The following is a 12,052-nucleotide window of genomic DNA, read 5'->3' as shown; positions in this document are numbered from 1 at the left end:
TACCGGTTACAAGGGAGGCAGGTGAAAGCAATTCAGGGGTAGTGACAGACGATGTATTCAAACAGCTACTGAGTCAAATAAGTCAAATGATGCAGGACGGAAATAGCCAATTGAAAGAGGAAATTCGCCAAATGGTGAATTCCATTAAAAATGATTTGAAAGAGGAAAATCGCCAAATGGTGAATTCCATTAAAAATGATTTGAAAGACGAAAATAGACAAATGTTAGCCTCACTTGAAGATGATTTGAAATACGAAAATAGACAAATGTTAGCCTCACTTGAAGATAAACTTTCTACAGTAAGCGAAGAAATAAAAACTGTTAGAGAAAACGTAGCCAAAGAAGTAGCAAAGCAAGTTAAGGATGCTGTTTCTCAAATGCGAAGTGGAATAATTATCGAACTGAATGACACTTTAGCTACCATGCAAAGCGAGACAGCTGACATCCGAAACGCAACCAAGAATCTTGACTCCACCGTAACCACGGTTAATCACAGATTAGACAGAGTAACTACGCAGGTAGAAAAACTAACTGAGGGAATGTCAAATTTGACTCTGGAAACGGAAACGAAAGTAAAGGAGAGGCTAGATAGTTATGAGAGAGAATTTAGAGAAAAGTATGAGAACTGGATTGCTGGAAAGGACAAATTTGTCGAAGATAAAATTAACAAAGACCTAGTAGAGACTGTGAAAGCAACCACTCTTGGTATCTTGTCAGCTCCTGGAAGCTCCGGAGATACCGTAATGTCTGAACTCGGTAGCATTAGGCGTACCCTTCAGCAAGAATTACCAAATTGGAAGCAAGAGGTAACGGAACAGCTAAATATCCTGAAGGCACAAGTGAGTAGTAGTTCCCGAATACAGAGACCGAATTATCCTAACTCTTTAGCCTCAGAGGAAGAAGATGAATTATTTCGGCAATTCCGAATACCTGTTGTATCTAATGAACACACTTCACCACCACATATTCCAGTTAGTCAACGAAACCAAGAATCTGACTCATTAGTAAAAATGATGAAGGAAGAAAGCATGATAAAGCATCGAGTTCTTCAAACCTTTAACCCAGAAAAACGAAATGTCCACCCAATTGTCTTTCTTCGTGGATTCTCCGGCATTTTTCCAAATTCGTGGACTGATAGACAGCGTATCCAATTTGTTACCGGATATATAGGTGGCGAATCGGCAATATGGGGAACAGAAATGGTTGATAAGTGTCGAACATATGAGGAGTTTGAGCACTGTTTCCTCAGCAAATTTTGGAGCGAAGGTGTTCAGAAGCGCCTTCGTAAAGAAGTCTATAATGCAGAACAATTTGACCCCAGGAATAGCAGCCTGAGAAAGTACTTCGAAAAATATCTTGGCAAAATTAGGTATTGGGATAACCCTATCAATAGTAAAGATGTAATTATGATTCTCAAGTCTAAATTACCCATTTCGATTCGTGAAAAGCTGATAGCCATACCAGATGATGATCCAGATACCTTTCTGTCGATATTAGATTCCCTAGACCTGATCTATGAGGACATGAGAGCTAACAAACCGCGGAATACTCCGCACAATTCTTGGCCACAACATTACGACAGTAACGGCTATGAAAAGCCAGAGAACGGTTCAAAAAATAGTAACGATTGGCAAAACGGAAATAAAGGCAATGGGTATCCGCACAAAAGGAATAGACATAATCAACACAACCGATTCAATCCCGTGTATAACACGACTGGTAACCAGTACGGCAATCAATCGTACAAGCAGAAGTTTGGAAACGGTTTCAGTCAAAAAGGTTGGCAACAGCAGAGCGGATCGCAATGGAATGCACCGTACTCGCGCAGCCAACACTCAGATTACGGGCAGCAACAAACAGCTGATAACGCCCACTCATACCAATACAACTCCGCGCCTAGTAAAAATCAAGCGCAGGGAAGGTACAGAAACACACAGTTTAACGGAAAACCACAGTGTGAAGGTGGATTTCACAGTAACAATTCCGGAAATCATAATAGTAATAAAGATCATCAGACCCCGCGAAGGCATTACAATCCCCCTGTATTTTTCGCAAACGCGGAAGACAGTAACACGTATTGGACACCAGAACAAACGCAGCAACATTTTGACACGAGGTTTGTGCATAACAGTAATTTTGTTCCTCAGTGTTCTCATAATGTCAGATTGGTCGAACTTTCTAATGATGAAGGCCAATCAAAACCACACAAACAGGAAAACTAAGTTCAGCATCTGAAAGCTCCCTAAGTGATGCTGTGAGACAGAATGGGGGCTACCACTTCGACGGAGAGACAAACCATGACGTACTTGTACTGAGATACAATGACGGGATTGACATGAGACAAGAATTATTACAAGAGAAAGAGACGACTGACGGTGATGAACCGATAGATGACCAAGTGCAAGCTATGACAAAACTTCCTATAGCCGGAATTTTGACGACTGTAATCCTAGATACAGGTGCAAATATTAATGCTATGTCCTTATGTTTCTATAAGAAAATTAGTACATTAATTAAAATTCCAACATTACCCGTCCAAGGATGTTCAAGGTCAATTCAATTCCTAAGTGTAACAACACAAGTGCTAGTTTAGACGCCAGAATAAGACAAGCTCTCACAACGTTGACCACCCAAGCCAATTTACGCAAGAAGGCGTATGACAAACATATTAATAAGGTGTTAACTTATAAAGTAGGCGAAAAAGTCTTGCTAAAAACACACTTTAAACCATCGTTGCTCTTACACAAAAATCGAAAATGGCAAAGTCTTTTTGAGGGACCTTACGAGATCCTTCGTATACCGCACACAGGTTGTTATCTGATTTCTGATCCCGCAAATGGAAAAATAAAAGGGTTATACCATCACTCTGATCTTAAAAAGTATCATGCTACAGAATAAGTCAAAAGGAAAGCTTTATAATGGCAAGAGAAGGTTAGCCGCTAGTGACTAAGTGACAACTGATCTGACTTCGTTAAAAAAATGCTTAGAATAAATTACACGACAGTGAGTCTATCTTGCTATACAGCAGAGAATTTAAAATATGTTATCTTGAGCATAATTTAAGTACAGACAAGCTGATAAATAATAAAAAAAACAAATTCTTGTTTAACAAAGAAAGTGATCAACTCCAAGAACTCTAGTTTTAAGATTTAGTTTTAAGGAGATAATATTTAAGAGAGAAAAATGAAATATAGAGCGAAGGATGTGCCTAACAAGCCGGCTTCTGCGATATGAAATGCTAAAGAAGTGAAAATAAAACATAGTATGTAAGAATTTTTTTTAAGTTCAAGGAGCAATGATCCAGAAACGAAATTTATTTCCGTCAAGGACAAGGGTCGCTTGACAATTATTGGTTCCTGATCCCACTAAAATGGAAAACAAGTAACTAGTTTCTAAGTCAGCTATGTCTAGATTAAGTTCCAATGTACATAGAAATCTGGAACAGGTTCATCTCTGCAATAAAATAACGTAATGTTCACGAAGCATGTGAGTTACTTGTAAGTACCAACATGACCACGAAAGCGCTATCCTTCAGGTAGATAAACAAAGTAGCATTAATTGTAATTGCAATACGCAGGACAGATACATTCAAAGCCATAAGTAAAATAAATACCAAGTATAAGAGCGTAAGTGGCAAGGACAAAGCAATTATGACTTAAGGTCATATATAGAGGCCAATGCAGTGTAGCGCAAGCAGGCGTCAAGGCGAGAATAAAATGACGATGAAACCGCCGGCAAAACAAAGTAGTTAGTTTGTAATTGGAGCGCGTACGCAGACGTACGGCGCAAAGGAAAATTAATTTCTAAGTCATAAGGAACAAGGAGTTGTTTGCTAGATTTCTTCTTCTATGTACTATTATATCTATGTCTTTCTTCTGAATTTGTGTAAATATCCTAACCCGCCTAAACCCGTCCCGTAGACTTGACGTCACAGATTGAGAAATGCGGTTGACGTGGAAGGCTGGTTTGGCATACGATTTTCAAAAGGAAACGCGTGAACGAAATCGGTAAAGCTAGTTTTGAAATGTCTTTACTTTTCCTTTTAAAGTCAATCCGAGACGCAAACCGAGATCGCGATAAGGAATTTGAATATTTTCTTGAATGGTGTTCTGTTCTCATGTGAGAGGGCGATCAAATGTGACTGATTGATCCTCACATCTAGTAAAAAGAGAATTTTTGTTGAAATGACAGTGATAACTTTAATGAATCTAATAAATAGAAAGAACGGTTGAAATGAATTAAAATAATAATAATTGCTAACAGATCGGAGAAACTAATGTATTGTGACTGTGAACTAAAAGCATAATTAGTATTAGAGAAAGATGATGAACAATGTAAAGCGAAATGTTAAAGATAGTTACCAACAAAGTAACAGAAATTGAAATGGACATGATAATCGAAGCTCTCAATTAGCAAGCTTCAAAGTGAGACAAACTATTTGATTATAAACTGTAAAAATAAAAAAAAATTGTGTACATAGTAGTGTATAAGTGAAGGCTTAAAATGGTGTGGAAGTCTGCCACAGACACGATGAAGATAAAAAGTGTTAAACGTGCAGATAGGCCGACGGACAATGATAGTCCGGTTGTGTAACCGAAGGCGGTGATGTGATTACGTGCAGTGCATCGGAAACCAAGTGTGTTAGCTGCTTTGCAAAGTGCGAGCGCTAGCCTACCTTAAAATCTTCAAAATCGGCTGGAAAATGTGGAGACAGGGATGGTTTCAATGGAGTCTCTGTCCCTGGTAATCCTCGTCCCTCCGCACCAGCTCAGCAAACCACAAAATACCACAACACCATCGACGCAACGTGTTCGCTGAACCGTGCGCGGAAAAGCTGAAATACCGCGTGGAGGCTGGTGAGCGCCTCGAGTTGCGATTCAGCTCTTAACAATCAGCCTGTGTCAACGTCCATCGACGCAACAAACGCGTTAAATTTAAAGTGATGTACTAGCACAGCACTCCCGCTGCAGTTCGACGAAACGGACTTTCCGTGAAAGCCGCTCCCAAAATAAAAGACTCTTATATGAGTTCACAACATATCACATACTATGCTAATGTTATATCCCGTGGATGAAATGCGAACAGCCAAACCACACGCGAATAGTGACAAAGTCAAATTCCTATGAATCCCAAGTCCTAAAATTAGATTTAAGCTTAGTTCTTAGACTAATGGGTATTTATATTTTTTGTTACATGTAACGTGTGTACGTAACGTGCGAGTGAGACTCGCCCGCCAGAGCTGATGAAAAGTTTTCTACTCGGAGACCGCAAAGTAGCGATCCAACTTCTCAAGGCATAAGCTTCACCTGGAGAAGAATCAAATTTTAACTTACCTGTCAAATACACAAACAATGACAGTGTAAAAAATTATAACAACTAGTGAGCAATGGAAAATGGACACGTGTGAGAAATTCCATGTGTGAGAAGTATATGTGTATAAAAATGGACACGTGTGAGAAATTCCATGTGTGAGAATTATGTGTGTGTAAAAAGATGAATCCTATGTGTTTTCTTTCAGGAGCAAAGAGCCTATGAGCTCTGGACAATAACTTGAGGCCACAAAGATGGTCGGTATGAACTCTGTAAAAAAAAAAAAAGACTGTAATGAGTATAATTGTAAACTTCGTAGATTTACTGTCTTAGTCTTTAAATTTTTTTTGTGTATCTTTACCTTAAGAACTGACTTTGTCTATGAATGAGAGATCACCATATTTGTGTAATCCTAATAATCAAATGACAGGAATACTGTGTTTGATCAATGTAAATCTGTAAAGTACTCAATCCCATAATGTTAACGGCGACATGTGAATCGTGGTAATCTCCTTGATTTCCAAGATCCCCATGGAAGGCAATGTAACATTATGTGATTGCCTTATCATTTTAAATCATTCATTAATCGAGCAGTCGCTCGGCAACAGCTACAGTTAGCAAATAATGTTGCGAAAATGTAAAAGGTGAACGACCTGTGATGTAACTTGTTTATTGTCGAAGCGCCGTCAGAGATACTGTGAGTTATTGACTTTGAAAACCGCGGCGCGAAAAACGGACAGAAGAAGAACAATTTTTTACACATTTTTTTTTTTGAGGTACGAGATATTCTCGATGAACAGTTACTCATTCTTCTGTTGTCTCCTGTAATTTGTGTCGGACGCGCATGTCTTGCCGCCGTATTATTATTGTCAAAATTAATATTGTTCTAGTGTAAAGTAAATGTGTAATACTAAAAGTGCCTAGCAGTAAATTTATTGTGCGACGTGTATGTGAAAACGTCAAAGGAGTTGTTTTCATTAAGAGAAGTGCCAGTCAAAACGGCATCCATGTTAGTTTCTTCATTGCAGTGTAAGTTCGTCTATTAATTGCCATAAATTCGGAGTTAAATGGAACTGGTGTGTGGACTATTCATTTACTATAGAATCTATGTCTCACTTCTTCATGAAATTATTTAATTTTCTATATGTTTCTGCCAAATAGAGAGTTCACAGTCACGAATTCTTTCGTCGAGTTCGGACGGAGGTTGCATGCGGTGAAATATTTTCTCCGCGCCATGTTCTATTGGTAAATGCATGATAAACTACGGTCCCTTAGGAAATTCATGTTGAGCTATCCAAAATAATTATATTTTGAATAGGCATTTGCTCTCCTCTGCAATGCAACTTCCGACTGATCGGACGATCCAACAACAAACAGCCGCACACGGTCGGCGTTCGCAAATATGTTTCCACCGCTGATTATAGCTATATGTTGCAGCACAAAAGTGGCATATTGTTATAATTAGAGACTACGAACGGGGACATTTATAACTGTATGTTTATGTATACACTTTACGTAAACATATCGTTATAACTCACAGGAGAACGACCATAAGGTGCCCGAGGCAGCAATAGACCCTTGGAGACAGGACGGCTGTAGGACGATGTATTGAATCCCGACGGAATTTTTGTGTTCCATCGTCATTAATAGGCTCTGAACGTTACAATTAACTGTCAGTTTTGCGTCGGATTCGAAAAACTAGACTCACAGGAGAACGACCATAAGGTGCCCGAGGCAGCACTAGACCCTTGCTGACAATTCGGCTGTAGGACGATGTTTTGAATCGCGACGCAATTTGTGTGTTCCATCGTCATTAAAAGGCTCTGAACGTTACAATTACCTTTCAGTTTTGCGTCGGATTCGAAAAACTAGACTCCCAGGAGAACGACCATAAGGTACCCGAGGCAGCAATAGACCCTTGGAGACATGTCGGCTGGAGGACGATGTATTGAATCGCGACGAAATTTGTGTGTTCCATCGTCATTAAGAGGCTCTGAACGTTACAATTAACTGTCAGTTTTGCGTCGGATTCGGAAAACTAGACTCACAGCAGAACGACCATAAGGTGCCCGAGGCAGCAATAGACTCTTGGAGACAAGTCGGCCGGAGGACGATGTATTGAATCGCGACGCAATTTGTGTGTTCCATCGTCATTAAGAGGCTCTGAGCGTTAGAATTACCTTTCAGTTTTGCGTCGGATTCGAAAAACTAGACTCACAGGAGAACGACCATAAGGTGCCCGAGGCAGCAATAGACCCTTGGAGACAAGTCGGCTGGAGGACGATGAATTGAATGGCGACGCAGTTTGTGTGTTCCATCGTCATTAAGAGGCTCTGAACGTTGCAATTAACTGCCAGTTTTGCGTCGGATTCGAAAATCTAGACTCACAGGAGAACGACCATAAGGTGCTCGTGGCAGCACTAGACCCTTCGAGACAAGTCGCCTGGAGGACGATGTATTGCATCGCGACGCAATATTGTGTGTTCCATCGTCATTAAGAGGCTCTCAACGCTACAATTAACTGTCAGTTTTTTGTCGCATTCGAAAAACTAGACTCACAGGAGAAAGACGATAGAGTGACCGAGGTAGCAATAGCCCCTTAGAGACAAGTCGGCTGGTGGACGATGTATTGAATCGCGACGCAATTTGTGTATTCCATCGTCATTAAGAGGCTCTGAACGTTACAATTAACTGTCAGTTTTGCGGCGTATTCGGAAAACTAGACTCACAGCAGAACGACCATAAGGTGCCCGAGGCAGCAATAGACCCTTGGAGACAAGTCGGCTGGAGGACGATGTATTGAATCGCGACGCAATTTGTGTGTTCCATCGTCATTAAGAGGCTCTGAACGTTACAATTAACTGTCAGTTTTGCGTCGGATTCGAAAATCTAGACTCACAGGAGGACGACCATAAGGCGCCCGAGGCAGCAATAGACCCTTGGAGACAATTCGGCTGGAGGACGATGTATTGCATCGCGACGCAATTTGTGTGTTCCATCGTCATTAAGAGGCTCTGAACGTTACAATTACCTTTCAGTTTTGCGGCGGATTCGAAAATCTAGACTCACAGAAGAACGACCGTCAGGTGCCCGAGGCAGCAATAGACCCTTTGAGACAAGTCGGCTGGAGGACGATGTATTGAATCGCGACGCAATTTGTGTGTTCCATCGTCATTAAGAGGCTCTGAACGTTACAATTAACTGTCAGTTTTGCGCCGGATTCGAAAAACTAGGCTCATAGGAGAACGACAAAAAGGTGCCCGTGGCAGCAATAGTACCTCGGAGACAAGTCGGCTGGAGGACGATGTATTGAATCCCGACGCAATTTGTGTGTTCCATCGTCATTAAAAGGCTCTGAACGTTACAATTAACTGTCAGTTTTGCGTCGGATTCGAAAAACTAGACTCACAGGAGAACGACCATAAGGTGCCCGAGGCAGCACTAGACCCTTGGAGACAAGTCGGCTGGAGGACAATGTATTGAATCGCGACGCAATTTGTGTGTTCCATCGTCTTGAAGAGGCTCTGAACGTTACAATTAACTGTCAGTTCTTTGTCGCATTTGAAAAAGTAGACTCATAGGAGAACGACCATAAGGTGCCCGAGGCAGCAATAGACCCTTGGAGACAGGACGGCTGTAGGACGATGTATTGAATCTCGACGCAATTTGTGTGTTCCATCGTCATTAATAGGCTCTGAACGTTACAATTAACTGTCAGTTTTGCGTCGGATTCGAAAAACTAGACTCACAGGAGAACGACCATAAGGTGCCCGAGGCAGCACTAGACCCTTGCAGACAATTCGGCTGGAGGACGATGTTTTGAATCGCGACGCAATTTGTGTGTTCCATCGTCATTAAGAGGCTCTGAACGTTACAATTACCATTCAGTTTTGCGTCGGATTCGAAAAACTAGACTCCCAGGAGAACGACCATAAGGTGCCCGAGGCAGCAATAGACCCTTGGAGACAAGACAGCTGGAGGACGATGTATTGAATCGCGACGAAATTTGTGTGTTCCATCGTCATTAAGAGGCTCTGAGCGTTAGAATTACCTTTCAGTTTTGCGTCGGATTCGAAAAACTAGACTCACAGGAGAACGACCATAAGGTGCCCGAGGCAGCAATAGACCCTTGGAGACAAGTCGGCTGGAGGACGATGTATTGAATGGCGAGGCAGTTTGTGTGTTCCATCGTCATTAAGAGGCTCTGAACGTTGCAATTAACTGCCAGTTTTGCGTCGGATTCGAAAAACTAGACTCACAGGAGAACGACCATAAGGTGCTCGTGGCAGCACTAGACCCTTCGAGACAAGTCGCCTGGAGGACGATGTATTGCATCGCGACGCAATATTGTGTGTTCCATCGTCATTAAGAGGCGCTGAACGCTACAATTAACTGTCAGTTTTTTGTCGCATTCGAAAAACTAGACTCGTAGGAGAATGACGATAGAGTAACCGAGGTAGCAATAGCCCCTTAGAGACAAGTCGGCTTGTGGACGATGTATTGAATCGCGACGCAATTTGTGTGTTCCATCGTCATTAAGAGGCTCTGAACGTTACAATTAACTGTCAGTTTTGCGTCGGATTCGAAAATCTAGACTCACAGGAGAACGACCATAAAGTGCCCGAGGCAGCAATAGACCCTTGGAGACAGGTCGGCTGGAGGACGATGTATTGAATCGCGACGCAATTTGTGTGTTCCATCGTCATTAAGAGGCTCTGAACGTTACAATTAACTTTCAGTTTTGCGCCGGATTCGAAAAACTACACTCCTAGGAGAACGACCAAAAGGTGCCCGGGGCAGCAATAGTACCTCGGAGACAAGTCGGCTGGAGGACGATGTATTGAATCGCGACGCAATTTGTGTGTTCCATCGTTATTAACAGGCTTTGAACGTTACAATTAACTGTCAGTTATGCGTCGTATTCGGAAAACTAGACTCACAGCAGAACGACCATAAGGTGCCCGAGGCAGCAATAGACCCTTGGAGACAAGTCGGCTGGAGGACGATGTACTGAATCGCGACGCAATTTGTGTGTTCCATCGTCATTAAGAGGCTCTGAACGTTACAATTAACTGTCAGTTTTGCGTCGGATTCGAAAATCTAGACTCACAGGAGAACGACCATAAGGCGCCCGAGGCAGCAATAGACCCTTGGAGACAATTCGGCTGGAGGACGATGTATTGCATCGCGACGCAATTTGTGTGTTCCAACGTCATTAAGAGGCTCTGAACGTTACAATTACCCTTCAGTTTTGCGGCGGATTCGAAAATCTAGACTCACAGGAGAACGACCATAAGGTGCCCGAGGCAGCAATAGACCCTTGGAGACAGGGCGGCTGGAGGACGATGTATTGAATCGCGACGCAATTTGTGTGTTCCATCGTCATTAAGAGGCTCTGAACGTTACAATTAACTGTCAGTTTTGCGCCGGATTCGAAAAACTAGACTCATAGGAGAACGACAAAAAGGTGCCCGTGGCAGCATTAGTACCTCGGAGACAAGTCGGCTGGAAGACGATGTATTGAATCGCGACGTAATTTGTGTGTTCCATCGTCATTAAGAGGCTCTGAACGTTACAATAAACTGTCAGTTTTGCGTCGTATTCGGAAAACTAGACTCACAGGAGAACGACCATAAGGTGCCCGAGGCAGCAATAGACCCTTGGAGACAGGACGGCTGTAGGACGATGTATTGAATCTCGACGCAATTTGTGTGTTCCATCGTCATTAATAGGCTCTGAATGTTACAATTAACTGTCAGTTTTGCGTCGTATTCGGAAAACTAGACTCACAGGAGAACGACCATAAGGTGCCCAAGGCAGCAATAGACCCTTGGAGACAGGACGGCTGTAGGACGATGTATTGTATCTCGACGCAATTTGTGTGTTCCATCGTCATTAAGAGGCTCTGAACGTTACAATTAACTGTCAGTTTTGCGTCGGATTCGAAAAACTAGACTCACAGGAGAACGACCATAAGGTGCCCGACGCAGCAATAGACCCTTGGAGACAAATCGGCTAGAGGACGATGTATTGAATCGCGACGCAATTTGTGTGTTCCATCGCCATTAAGAGGCTCTGAACGTTACAATTAACTATCAGTTTTGCGTCGGATACGAAAAAGTAGACTCACAGGAGAACCAGCATAGGGTGCCTGAGGTGACAATAGACCCACAAGAGAAGTCGGGTGGAGGACGATGTATTGAATCTCGACGCAATTTGTGTTTTCCATCGTCATTAAGAGGCTCTGAACGTTACAATAAACTGCCAGTTTTGCGTCGGATTCGAAAAACTAGACTCACAGGAGAACGACCATAATGTGCCCGAGGCAGCAATAGACCCTTCGAGACAGGTCGGCTCGAGGACGATGTATTGAATCGCAAAGTATTTTGTGTGTCCCATCGTCATTAAGTGGCTCTGAACGTTACTATAAACTGTCAGTTTTGCGTCGGATTCGAAAAACTAGACTCATAGGAGAACGACAATACGGTGACCGAGGTAGCAAGTGACCCTTGGAGACAAGTCGGCTGGAGGACGATGTATTGAATCGCGACGTAATTTGTGTGTTCCATCGTCATTAATAGGCTCTGAACGTTACAATTAGCCGTCAGTTTTGCGTCGTATTCGGAAAACTAGACTCACAGGAGAACGACAAAAAGATGCCCGTGGCAGCAATAGTACCTCGGAGACAAGTCGGCTGGAGGACGATGTATTGAATCGCGACGTAATTTGTGTGTTCCATCGT

Source organism: Schistocerca nitens, chromosome 2, assembly GCF_023898315.1.
Source record: "Schistocerca nitens isolate TAMUIC-IGC-003100 chromosome 2, iqSchNite1.1, whole genome shotgun sequence".
Lineage (NCBI taxonomy): Eukaryota > Metazoa > Arthropoda > Insecta > Orthoptera > Acrididae > Schistocerca > Schistocerca nitens.
This window is presented reverse-complemented; position numbering follows the sequence as displayed.